The sequence below is a fragment of the Schistocerca cancellata genome, chromosome 4 (genome assembly GCF_023864275.1).
Source record: "Schistocerca cancellata isolate TAMUIC-IGC-003103 chromosome 4, iqSchCanc2.1, whole genome shotgun sequence".
In the NCBI taxonomy this organism is placed as follows: Eukaryota; Metazoa; Arthropoda; class Insecta; order Orthoptera; family Acrididae; genus Schistocerca; species Schistocerca cancellata.
In genome coordinates, this window is record NC_064629.1 from 759155453 (window position 1) to 759168091 (window position 12639).

A 12639-nucleotide genomic window follows, 5' to 3' on the forward strand; every position below is an offset into this window, starting at 1 on the left:
AGAACGATGGGTTCGATGACGGTTTGGATGTACCGTGCACTATTCAGTGTCCCCTCGACGATCACCAGTGGTGTACGGCCAGTGTAGGAGATCGCTCCCCACACCATGATGCCGGGTGTTGGCCCTGTGTGCCTCGGTCGTATGCAGTCCTGATTGTGGCGCTCACCTGCACGGCGCCAAACACGCATACGACCATCATTGGCACCAAGGCAGAAGCGACTCTCATCGCTGAAGACGACACGTCTCCATTCGTCCCTCCATTGACGCCTGTCGCGACACCACTGGAGGCGGGCTGCACGATGTTGGGGCGTGAGCGGAAGACGGCCTAACGGTGTGCGGGACCGTAGCCCAGCTTCATGGAGACGGTTGCGAATGGTCCTCGCCGATACCCCAGGAGCAACAGTGTCCCTAATTTGCTGGGAAGTGGCGGTGCGGTCCCCTACGGCACTGCGTAGGATCCTACGGTCTTGGCGTGCATCCGTGCGTCGCTGCGGTCCGGTCCCAGGTCGACGGGCACGTGCACCTTCCGCCGACCACTGGCGACAACATCGATGTACTGTGGAGACCTCACGCCCCACGTGTTGAGCAATTCGGCGGTACGTCCACCCGGCCTCCCGCATGCCCACTATACGCTCTCGCTCAAAGTCCGTCAACTGCACATACGGTTCACGTCCGCGCTGTCGCGGCATGCTACCAGTGTTAAAGACTGCGATGGAGCTCCGTATGCCACGGCAAACTGGCTGACACTGACGGCGGCGGTGCACAAATGCTGCGCAGCTAGCGCCATTCGACGGCCAACACCGCGGTTCCTGGTGTGTCCGCTGTGCCGTGTGTGTGATCATTGCTTGTACAGCCCTCTCGCAGTGTCCGGAGCAAGTATGGTGGCTCTGACACACCGGTGTCAATGTGTTCTTTTTTCCATTTCCAGGAGTGTATTTGCAAAATTATAAGAGATACCAAAACACCCTATTACTTTCGGGCTTACATAAAGTGAATGGTCTTTATAACATTACTATTAACATGCACTTCTAATACACAAGATACACAAACACTTAGTAAACTTAAATATATAATGTTCCACAACTGCAGCTTTCTCACTTTTACTACAGCGAAACACAATACTGACCAAATTGCAAGAAACTGACTCACCTTTTAGAATTTATTACAGACAAAAATGTGATCATTTGCCTTATAAGCCTCAGTCTTAAGAACTTTTAATTTTGAAGTTAGCAACAGCACTTTAATAAGCAGTTTTACTAGGAAAATTGTTTTCAGCAAGCATCATTGACTTTAACTCACTCTGTTGCCACATTAACTTTAACTTTCTTTTTAATAAGTTCAAGAGGCATTAATTAGCAAAACTCTAGGCTTTAATTTCTTTTAGTAAGGACACTCGGATATCACTTTAGCTCAAACTGAGAGGAACCTGAGACGTGTTATGATGAGGAGAAAAATCAAGGTAGGTACGTAAATTCAGATATAAATTACCTTATATTTCAGCACATTAGCACGTCCATTAAGCTGATCCTTCACTGTACATCATTATAGTACAGTATTACATTACAGTGATTGCGCAACGTGGTGGCAACTGCATGTTGGTAGGTGGATTCGCAGACAGAATTGCTGGACTCTGTCATTTCTTGGTGGCGACGACAGATCCAAATTCCAGAATAGTTTCAGCTATTTATCCATCCATCCGAGGCATTGGAAAGCGGCAGGAAAAGCCTCCCTCGGAACCATCACAATATGCATCGGTTACTTGGCAGTCCCCGACTCGTAGCTCGTCTCCGACTGCTGGCTCGTCCCCGACTGACTATCAGTTCCACCTTTTCCACCTAAGCCAACCACAATTTGCACGCGCTACACAGTTCCGTTCCCGAGGGGAACCACTACACCTTTTACATGCAAACTAACTAAGAACCCTAAGTGAGGATCAGCAGTTTACATAACAGCAACCAAATACCTTAAATAAGACAGAACATTTTCACATATTGACACTTCTACAAAAAATTATTCACACAAAATTACAATCATATACAGTAAGTTTTGTCCCCTCCAAATGGGACAAAGAATTTAAATTACAGATACACTACTTTGCATAGAATCAAATCACGACATCAAAGGTTTGACAAAGAAAAGAGTACACAATTGTATGTTATCGATTCAAACACATTTACAGACGATCAACAATGTAACATTAAATAAAGCAAAAAAAAAATCCATACAGCATAAGAGCTGTGGTGTTACAGGTTCTCCAGTTTGTCTACTGGAGTAATAAATCTCCAACCACGGTTAAAGCGTTATGTGTACTAAAAAAGCCAAACCAATTGACTAGGCACTTTTTCAAGCCCTAGTTTATCAGGACGAACGTTCCATCTGCTGGTTAAATCAAATCTCGTGTGTATACCAACGCATATGTCGCTATACAAATGTTACATTAAAGCAGCAGGAAAATCACATTTTTCATCACAGTACCACCAAGCACTGTCATTTCGTAGGTCTTAAGAAAAAAAGAACCAATGGATTAAATGCACACTGCCGTTTACCTGTTTATAGTTTAAATTATTTAATGAGTAAATCGAGGCACTGTTATGTCTTTCAGCATGTGGTTCATTTATTTCGTGTGTTAAACTTCGACTTCACTAAGGACACAAAGAAACTGGTACACCTGCCTAATATCGTGTAGGGCCCCCGCGAGTACGCACAAGTGTCGCAAACGACTAATGTCTGAAGTAGTGCTGGAGGGAACTGACACCATGAACCCTGCAGGGCTGTCAATAAATACGTAAGAGTACGAGAGGGTGGAGATCTATTGTCAACAGCACGTTGCAAAGCATCCCAGATATGCTCAATAATGTTCATGTCTGCGAGTTTGGACCCGTCGGAATAGTGTTCCTGAAGTCACTGTAGCAATTCCGGACGTGTGGGTTGTCGCATTGTGCTGCTGGAATTGCCCAAGACCGTCGGAATGCACAATGGATGTGAATGGATGCTGATTATCAGACAGGATGCTTACGTACGTGTCACGTGTCAGAGTCGTCTCTAGACTTAACAGGGGTCCCATAGCACCCCACCTGCACACGTCCCACACCATCACAGAGCCTCCACCAGCTTGAACAATCCTCTGCTGACATGCAGGGTAGATGGATTCATGAGGTTGTCTCCACACCCGTTCACGTCCATCCTCCCGGTACACTTTGAAACGAGATTCGTCCGTCCACGCAATATGTTTCCAGTCACCAACAGCCCAATGTCAGTGTTGATGGGATCTGGTGAGGCGTAAAGCTTTGTGTCGTGTAGTCATCAAGGATACATGAGTGGGCCTTCGTCTCCGAAAGCCGATATCGGTGATGTTTCCTTGAATGGTTCGCACGCTGACGCTTGTTGATGGTATAGCACTGAAATCTGCAGCAATTTGCGGAAGGGCTGCGCTTCTGTCACTTTGAACGATTCTCTACAGTCGTCGTTGGTCCCGTTATTGCAGTATCTTTTCTCGGCCGCAGCGATACCGGAGATCTGATGTTTTACCGGATTCCTGATATTCACGGTACACTCATGAAATGGTCGTACGGGAAAATCCCCACTTCATGGCTACCTCGGAGATGCTGTGTCCCATCGCTCGTGCTCCGACTGTAACACCACATCAAACTCACTTAAATCTTGATAACCTGCCATTGTATGAGCAGTAACCGATGTAACAACTGCGCCAGACACTTGTTGTCTTATGTACGCGTTGCCGACCGCAGCTCCGTATTCTGCCTGTTTACATATCTGTGTATTTGAATACTGATGCCTAAACAAGTTCCTCTGGCGCTTCAGTGTATAACCCTATTTGCCCTACACATACGAAGGAGAAGAAATTGCAGTGCTGCACTGTGGGTGCACTGAAAATGACGTTAGCACGTACAGGTATCGTCCTCGTCAAATGCAACCATTGTGGTGGAAGAGGCCAAACTCTAAGACTAAGAAAATGGTAGAATTAGCTAACTGATGTTAATACAACACATATCCTCTTCAGCAATTGCTTGGCTACCTTTAACATCATTGGGGACACTGTCTCCACTTTGCTACCGACGAAAGAGTCAATTGTTTTAAAATTAAAAAATGGAGAGATGAGATACTGTGACACCGCGATGTGTGTGTGACGTTATAGCATACTCCATATAATGGTGGTAAATATTAACATAAGATACTGAGACATTACAATACGTGTGAATTCTACAAGAAATTTTACTGCTCTAGGGGAATTGCGTGTGTGACAGAACCTAAAAATGGTAGTTAAAATTAGCATAATTAATGCCTTTTGTGTCTAGCAGCAAATTACTGGAAATTTTCTGTAAGCACTCCACAAACATCAAAAGTGTGTAAAGCATTTACAATAAATATTTGGATGCTGCTCATATGTGTTAGGGATCGCGTATGTTAGAGTACGGTACTTATTTGACGTAATATCTCTATTAATAATTTCGCACTTTTGGTGTTCTTTCACACACATGCATTTCTACCGACTCAGTGATTGTTAAAAGTATTAAAAAATGGTTCAAATGGCTCTGAGCACTATGGGACTTAACATCTATGGTCATCAGTCCCCTAGAACTTAGAACTACTTAAACCTAACTAGCCTAAGGACATCACACAACACCCAAAAGTATTGACTAGGCACTTTTACAAGCCCCACTTTGTCAGGACGAACATTCCGTCTGCTCTAATTGGATGTTGTATGTAAATCAATCTGTTCGCCACTGCACAAGGGTTACATTAAAGCAGTAAGAGAAGCATATTTTTCGGCACATTATTGTCAAGTAAAGCTATTTCTTAGGTCTTAAGAAAAAGAGAATCAGCGAGATACAATCTTCTCAGGTTGACAGCCGAGTGAATGCATTGTTTTCCGGCAACGTTTCAGGAAGTTTCTTACTTTCCATCTTCAGGGGAGGACGGCAAGTAAGAAACAAATTGAAACGTTGCGGGAGAACAACGCATTCACTCGGCTGTCAACCCGAGAAGATTTTATCATCGAGATTCTCCGAGAAAGCCTGCATTCTCATGTAAGAGAACCGGCGTATCAAACGCAAACTGTTTTCGACCTCCCCATAGTTTTAACAATTTAACGAGGAAATCGCTATACTGTTGTGGAACATCTTTGCGGCAAATGGTTGATCTATTTCGTGTGTTAAGCTACAACTTTTGACTACGTTACCCTTTGTGGTGTCACCGCCAGACACCACACTTGCTAGGTGGTAGCTTTTAAATCGGCCGCGGTCCGCTAGTATACGACGGACCCGCGTGTCGCCACTGTCAGTAATTGCAGACCGAGCGCCACCACACGGCAGGTCTAGAGAGACGTACTAGTACTCGCCCCAGTTGTACAGCCGACGTTGCTAGTCATGGTTCACTGAGAATTACGCTCTCATTTGCCAAGACGATAGTTAGCATAGCCTTCAGCTACATTTGCTACAACCTAGCAAGGCGCCATTACCAGTATAGATATTGAGATTCTATTAATGTATCAAGAGCGATGTTCTACAAATGTGGATTAAAGTTAAGTATTCCAGAAGCTACGTACTTTTCTTTATAGCATTCATTACGTATCCTGTTTCAGACCTCACGCCAGCCTGCGTGGTTTAAGCGCGTGCCTTTCGGCTTCCTCTCATTGTGTCTAGGCTGTCTTATCTAGACACAACACCCCTCACAAAGGATAGAAACAAAAGAACCGATTTTATAAGTTTAAAACCAAGGGAATAAGATCCCATAACAGTAATTAGTTCGCTAAAGTTGTTAAATTAAAAAGAAATTCTGCAAGCATGTGGAACAGAAGAGCTACGATCTTGCACAAATGTGGATTTGGAGTGTCTTTTAACAACCGCCATATGCAGAAGATAATGGATAAAACAACATACTTTCTGTGTACTTTTAAAATTACTATCTGGAGAAGTTAAATCGAAAATGCGTATAAATTCGTCTTCGGGGAAATGGTCAAACAATGCCTAAATCAAGACCGTTTGCTGCGTTAAGGGATACACGAAAAAATCTTGTTATTAATCTCGCAGACTGGATATTGCACAGCTAGCAACAAAACAACTGTTTTCCCAGAGTTGGAAACCGATGGAACAACGGCCGTTAACGATAATTAGTTTGAAACAGTTGTTAATTCAAAGTTATACTCGGAAGTAAGGCAGGAGTATGGAACAGAATAGCTAGTATTATCTAGCCAGGTAGATGTAGAGTGTTTTTAACACCAGCCTTACACAGGAGATACTCTGTGCTGGCAGGCACGATGTGTTTAGTGTGAATGTTGAGGGCCAACTGGGGAGCAGGCCTCTGCTCCTACATGCAGTACTGTTTACTGTTTTGAGATCGCAGCTACAGTCGCTCAATACTGCGTGACATGAACATATTCCTGAAATTACGCATAAGCGCTCTGCTGGCACGCTGGTGCTAAAAGTGTGACTACGTGATGGTAGTTTGCGGTAAGGTAGCAACCATCCTGCCGCCGAGGCGCGTACTCGTAATGTAGGGGTCGTGATCACGTCAAGTAGGTCTGGGAGATCGCCGGCGCGTTTTCGCAACGGTAAGCAACACTGCAAACGGAAGCAAAGACCTCTGTGGTCAAGTCGGCACTCAGCGGCCGTGCGAAACACGTTGTCCCTGCCAGCGCAGAGCATCTTCTGCTTAAGGATTCTATTAAAAACAGTCCTCATATCTGTAGTTGGATGCTACTGGCTGTTCTGTTCCACATTCTTGCAGACTTCTCGCATGGAAAATTAAGTTAACAATATTTTCAAACGAATTACCGTTAAAATCTGTTATTCCATTGAATTTAAACCTTGAAGAAACCGTTCTTATGTTGCTATCGTATGTGTAAAGCAAATACTGTAGCTATAAATACAAGCTTAACACACGAAATAGATCAACAGTATGCCGCAAGAAGAAACTCAACAGTGTTACTATTACCTCGTTAATCAATTAGAACTATGAGCAGGTAGGTAATGAAACGTCCCCTTAGAAAAATAATACATGACTGTGCTTAAACTGACTCACAATATTTTTTAGCGCAACGCAATCTGACTTTCAGAAATCCCTACAAAGGAATGGCCCTGACTAACATTAACCTGTACCTTTCACAAATCACTTACCTCACAAAAATCTTCGTTACTCAAGCTACTGCAATACAGCGAGCGCCACTACTGCCAGCTAAATAAAAGATTCAAACTACAGAAGGCACTAACTACTGATAGGCATAGTTAGCAATTGAAAGATGTTAATAGAGAACAAACAATGTATTTACCTTAACAGTCAAAATATATATAGTAGTTCAAGGCATCCAGTGTTACAAATTTCAAAACTCCGCCATCTCTCTCCCCATATCCACCACTGCTGGCGGCTCACCTCCAACTGCGCAACGCTACGCGCTGTTCACCTCCAGCTGCCCAACACTACAATGGCAGACAATAATGCAAACTAGCCACAGACTGCACACAGCACAGCCAGTGATTTTCATACAGAGTGCGCTACGTGGCGGCGGCGTTACCAATATAAGAAACTAAACATTCTACTTACATAGCCCCCATGCTCCCCACAAAAAATTTTACAAATTGTTTTGGGCACTGGGCATTACATATTTGTTAAAAATTTTCATAATCGTAATTACAATAACAAAGAAATCAAATGCACACACTTATTGATACAATGTTAGTCAAAAGCTAAAATTTTCTCACAGCCCATAAAGACAGTCCTGATCATCCATCACAGTAAAAGTGTTTTTCTCAAAGTCTGAGCAGTAAAAGAAAATGCACACGGAAGTAGTGGATTTCCATGCAGTCTTGAAGAAGTAGTGGATTTCCATGCAGTCTTGAAGAAGTAGTGTTGTCCTTCCAACGGAAAGACAGTGCTGACTCTCGACATGCAGACAGGTAATGGGTCACAACAGAGAAAACCCACAGCAGAGTCAGTCGAAGTTTTGAAGAATATTGGTAGGTACGTCATCACAGAGTAGACCCACTGTAGTCCTGGTAGAGATTACGGTATTGGTGGGCCACCAGAGGTGCAGACCCACTGCAGTCCTTGTAGAAATAATGGTACTGGTGAGTCAGCAAAGGTGTAGACCCCCTGTAGTCCTTGTAGAAATAATGGTATTGGTGGGTCATCAAAGGTGTAGACCCACTGTAGTCCTTGTAGAGATGGCCAGCAGCCATCTGCTGCGACTGTGCAGGTGCACAATCACCATCGAAGAGTCTTGCAGAGAAGATAGCAAGTCCATAAACCACCACTTGTGCACGCACAAAGTTTTTGGAATTGTCCTTAGAAGTCTTGCAGACAATATAGCAAGCCCATAAACCACCACTTGTACACTCACGAAGTTTTTGGAATTTCCTTAGAACCAGCAATGCCGTTATCCAGTCCCTTGCTGAGTTAGTAACACACGTGCAAACACTAACAGTCCCAACTTCTCACATATTGTGCATTACTATGATCAACAGAAATGTGTGCAGTGAAATGAATGATGACAAGTTACTTAATTTGATGAACTGGTGTCAATTACAATATTATAACATGAGAATACAATTACAAAGGTACAAAATACATCATTAAAAACATAACAATACAGATAACATTTGTAGTAATACAGGCTTTACAAAAGAATAGAAATAACATATACATCAGTGTTACAGGAATTATGACATGAGTACATACATAAAAGATCAGAATAACTTACGAAACATCAACTTCACACATGAGCATTAAAACGAAACAGAATAAATAATGTCTAAGCATATTTACAAGGTAAATAACATATTATTAATGCCAATTATATTTGAGGATAACAGTATTCCTCATCATAGTGAATGTAGCTTAGTATTAGAAGAAAAAAATTCTATGAAACTACACAGAGACAGGAAGAAAACAAATGCACAAGGGTACACAAACACATAGTGGGATAACACAAAAGGAAAGGACAGGGTTCGTTTTCAGTGTAACATTTGGTACTGCAGTCCAACCCAAAACTTCATTCCATAGATCTTTCGTCTTATTTCGATATTTGCTCCAGCCAAAAAAATCCTACCCAAGCATGCTTTCTGTATTTTTCTCGTATAACCTCTCAGTGCATTTCTTCAAATTCATCGCAACTCATTCTCTTATAGGCTACCCCCTCTTAAGCTAACTTAAATCTACTGAGCTCAGATGCTAAACTAAGGGACGAGACAATGCAGCAGCACAGAACAATTAACACGAACAGCAATGACAAAAAAATTCAAATTGGCAAAGTAAGCAACAATATTACAACTAATATAAGGCAATGAGCAGCAAACAAGAAAAATAAATCAGTAGTAAACTGGCTTAGCAGAGTAACACAAAGTCAAATTCAGTAACACTATGCCTGGCAAACAGCAGCAGCAAATGAAATAACTTATATCTAAACATGACATAGCTCAAGCAGAAAAAACATTACACTAAAGACAACAATGCAGACAAGGGAAATGTATATTCACATCTTAATGTCTATGTAACTAAAGTGGTGCACCACAAGAAGTTATTCTACAAAAAAAAATTACCAAGTAGTTGAAAAGAAAATTCCGTATGCAATTCCTGTGAAGGGAAATGTCTTTGTGCTCCCCCATTTTTGGGAAATATATTACAAAATTAGTATTTACTGGATCTGTAGACAGAAAATATTTATGTTAGTACATCTATAAAATTCTATTTTAACCAATGCTGCAGTGCAGCTAGAAACTAGATATTAAAAAAAATGAAAATATGTACAAAGGAAGGCATGAAACATCATTCATTAGCCATATGGCATTTCATAAGGTAGTAAAAAATCTCTCAACTATAAAGTCAGTAGTCATAATCAGGTGTATAGACATAAAATATTTCTCGTCATTTCATTAGGCATTTCAGTAAATCATAAATTAAGAGCTCCACAGTGTAATCATATGTTTTCAAGTTTGAGCGTGTCGTATTTGGAATGCTTTCAACAAAGGAATGTCAATAGCAAGGATAAGGGCCTCCCTTTTTTTTTCTACCTGTGCCTCTCAAACCGCACACACTAATGGCTTTTTCTCCAGGCATCTGACGCAGCTGGGTGCCCATGACGCATTACGTGCAGGTGGTCACTTAACTTTCTTATGGAAATATTTATGACAGCAGTTTCTGCTACAGTGACAGTCTCATATACAAAATTTCACGGGTCGAGAATTTGCGTTGCAAATGTTTAGAAACAAAATCTTATGAATATAACAGTGTCCAAAAAATTTTCGCCGGCATTGTGATACATTCACGCATTTACACACATTTCATAACTCTTAAAGTACGATTCTTGGTTTCCAACATCCTTTATCACAAGTCAGAGTCCCTAACCACTATTCATTATTCCTTACCTTATTACACATGTACATATTCGTTGACATTCTTCAATATTTCATCATAATAAATACGTAGCATAATCAAATTCCTCATATAGCATCATCTCATTGATCATAAACATACCTCAACAGCATAATACACATCATCGTCGTAAAAAGAACATCATAACACCTCAGTCAAATCTCAAAAACGTCGTAGCTTTCTGCAATAATGTCAAAACCTAAAAAAAATTCTCTGCTCATACATTTCAAAGGTGTCATCTACCTCAAACGTACTTTAATATCATGCTCCCTTACCAAATACATCATTCAAAGCTCTCATAGTATCACAATGGTTCCGAAAAAATATGAACAGTTCACAAAGCACAGACAAAATACAGTTTCATAAGTGTGAAGTTATCCAACTGTGTAATTACGTAAACATTTGTCACTGATGTAGTAAAAAAAATTTTATCTCTCAGTTAAATGATCAGATAGCTGTGTAATTTATGTGTTAGAGAAATATGGTACCGATGTGTAAAGTTGTATAAGCAAATACCATATTAGCTAGGGCTCCTTGTGCTTGCCAAACACATGATACACAAAGTAAGCATGTACCCCCCTGAGGATTAATGTAATTATACCCTCAGGTGTTACAGATTACAAGAATGGAATGAAATGTATTACGGAAAACCTTTGTATCATTGTACTTCAAATATCTTTAAAAATAAATGATTTAAGTACAAAATTAATCACTCAAATACGTGTCCTGTAGCGCTAAATGTGCGTCTTGCTGTAAGATAATCTCTGTGGAAGTGTCGTAGTTACTGTCCCCCGAAAGCTAAGTTCTGCAGAAGTCAATGTACTTACCTCATGATAAACAAAAGTGAAATGCTTTGCGTATAGATATCTTAGTTATTACGCTTATTGTTGTGATGAAGAAATTACTGTGCTGTAACATATTGTTGTGCTACGGAAAAGGCTGTCTCATTGTAGCTATACCACAAAAGTTACCACTAAAACATGTTTTACTTTCCAGATTAATACAGAAAAATTGTGCAGATATGAAACAGAAACACCGCAAAAGCAACATTGTAAATTGTCACTCATTAGTAGCGTCGTGATAAAATCGTGTAGCTGTCACATAAACTAACCACTGTCTCATCTGGTATCTCACAGAAAGTACCTTAAATCCAGAATGTATTTTCAAGTAAACCAAAATGTTGCATTAGAATCTCATTAGCAGTACCAGTATATGTTCTATGTATGTGAGCCTTATAGTAGTTACGTAATCGTGCAACTAACAAGCAAGAATGTACACACACAATAACACTGTGTCGTCTGTTCGTGATAACAATGCGTTCGTAATTTCTGTTTAAATAAGTTCTCTTGGTTCTTGACTGGATATTTAACTTCAAACGTTGTTGCATGGTAACAGTTTCTAAAGCATACTAGTAACGTGAAGTGAAACGTTTTATGGCAAAGACAAAGTTAAAAAGCAGATTATCTTTCAATAAACGGGTTTACATGTGAAATGTGGTGTAAACCTTTACTCTTCCTAGTACGCAGAGTTTCAACTTCAACGCAATTATCATGTGGTATACGTCGGATTCTGTAATGTCCATTGTAAACTAGAAAGAATTTGTGACTCAAGTGTTTCTTCTTATGTGACAATGAATGAGCTTTAATGAGAACTTTCTGACCAATATATAATTTCTTTGCATTTGCTTTACCGTGTAGTTTTCTCCTTTTGTCTGCTGCAGATTTTATATTTTTAAGAGCCAAATAAATTATGTCTTTGTGTCGAAGTTTACGTGTATTCGGGAAAGGTACAAGCTCTCTGATTCTGTTCGGTGGTTCTTCATTCTTCAGTACAAGAGTAGGTGGTAAAGCAGTGGAGTCATGAGGCATTTCATTCAGCACGTTTTGAAATAAGTGTAAATATTTGTCCCAATGCTGATGCTTTCTGTGACAATAAAGTCTGCAAAGCTTATTGATTTCTTTCTTAATCCGTTCGGAGGGGTTACAATGTGGTGAATACAATGAAATAAAAACATGTTTGATTTTATGATTCCGAAGCATGCGTGACCAAACAGCAGATCTGAATTGCGGTCCGTTATATGAAATGACTTTAGTAACGTGGCCAACTTCACGTAAGAAATTTTTAACAAAGGCGTTGGATACAGACCGTCCAGTGGCTTTACGTAACGGAGTGAAAGAAACAAATTTTGAAGTAAGTTCAACAGCGACTAGAACGTACGAAAATCCATTCGATGTTCTGACAAGGGGTCCCAAGAGA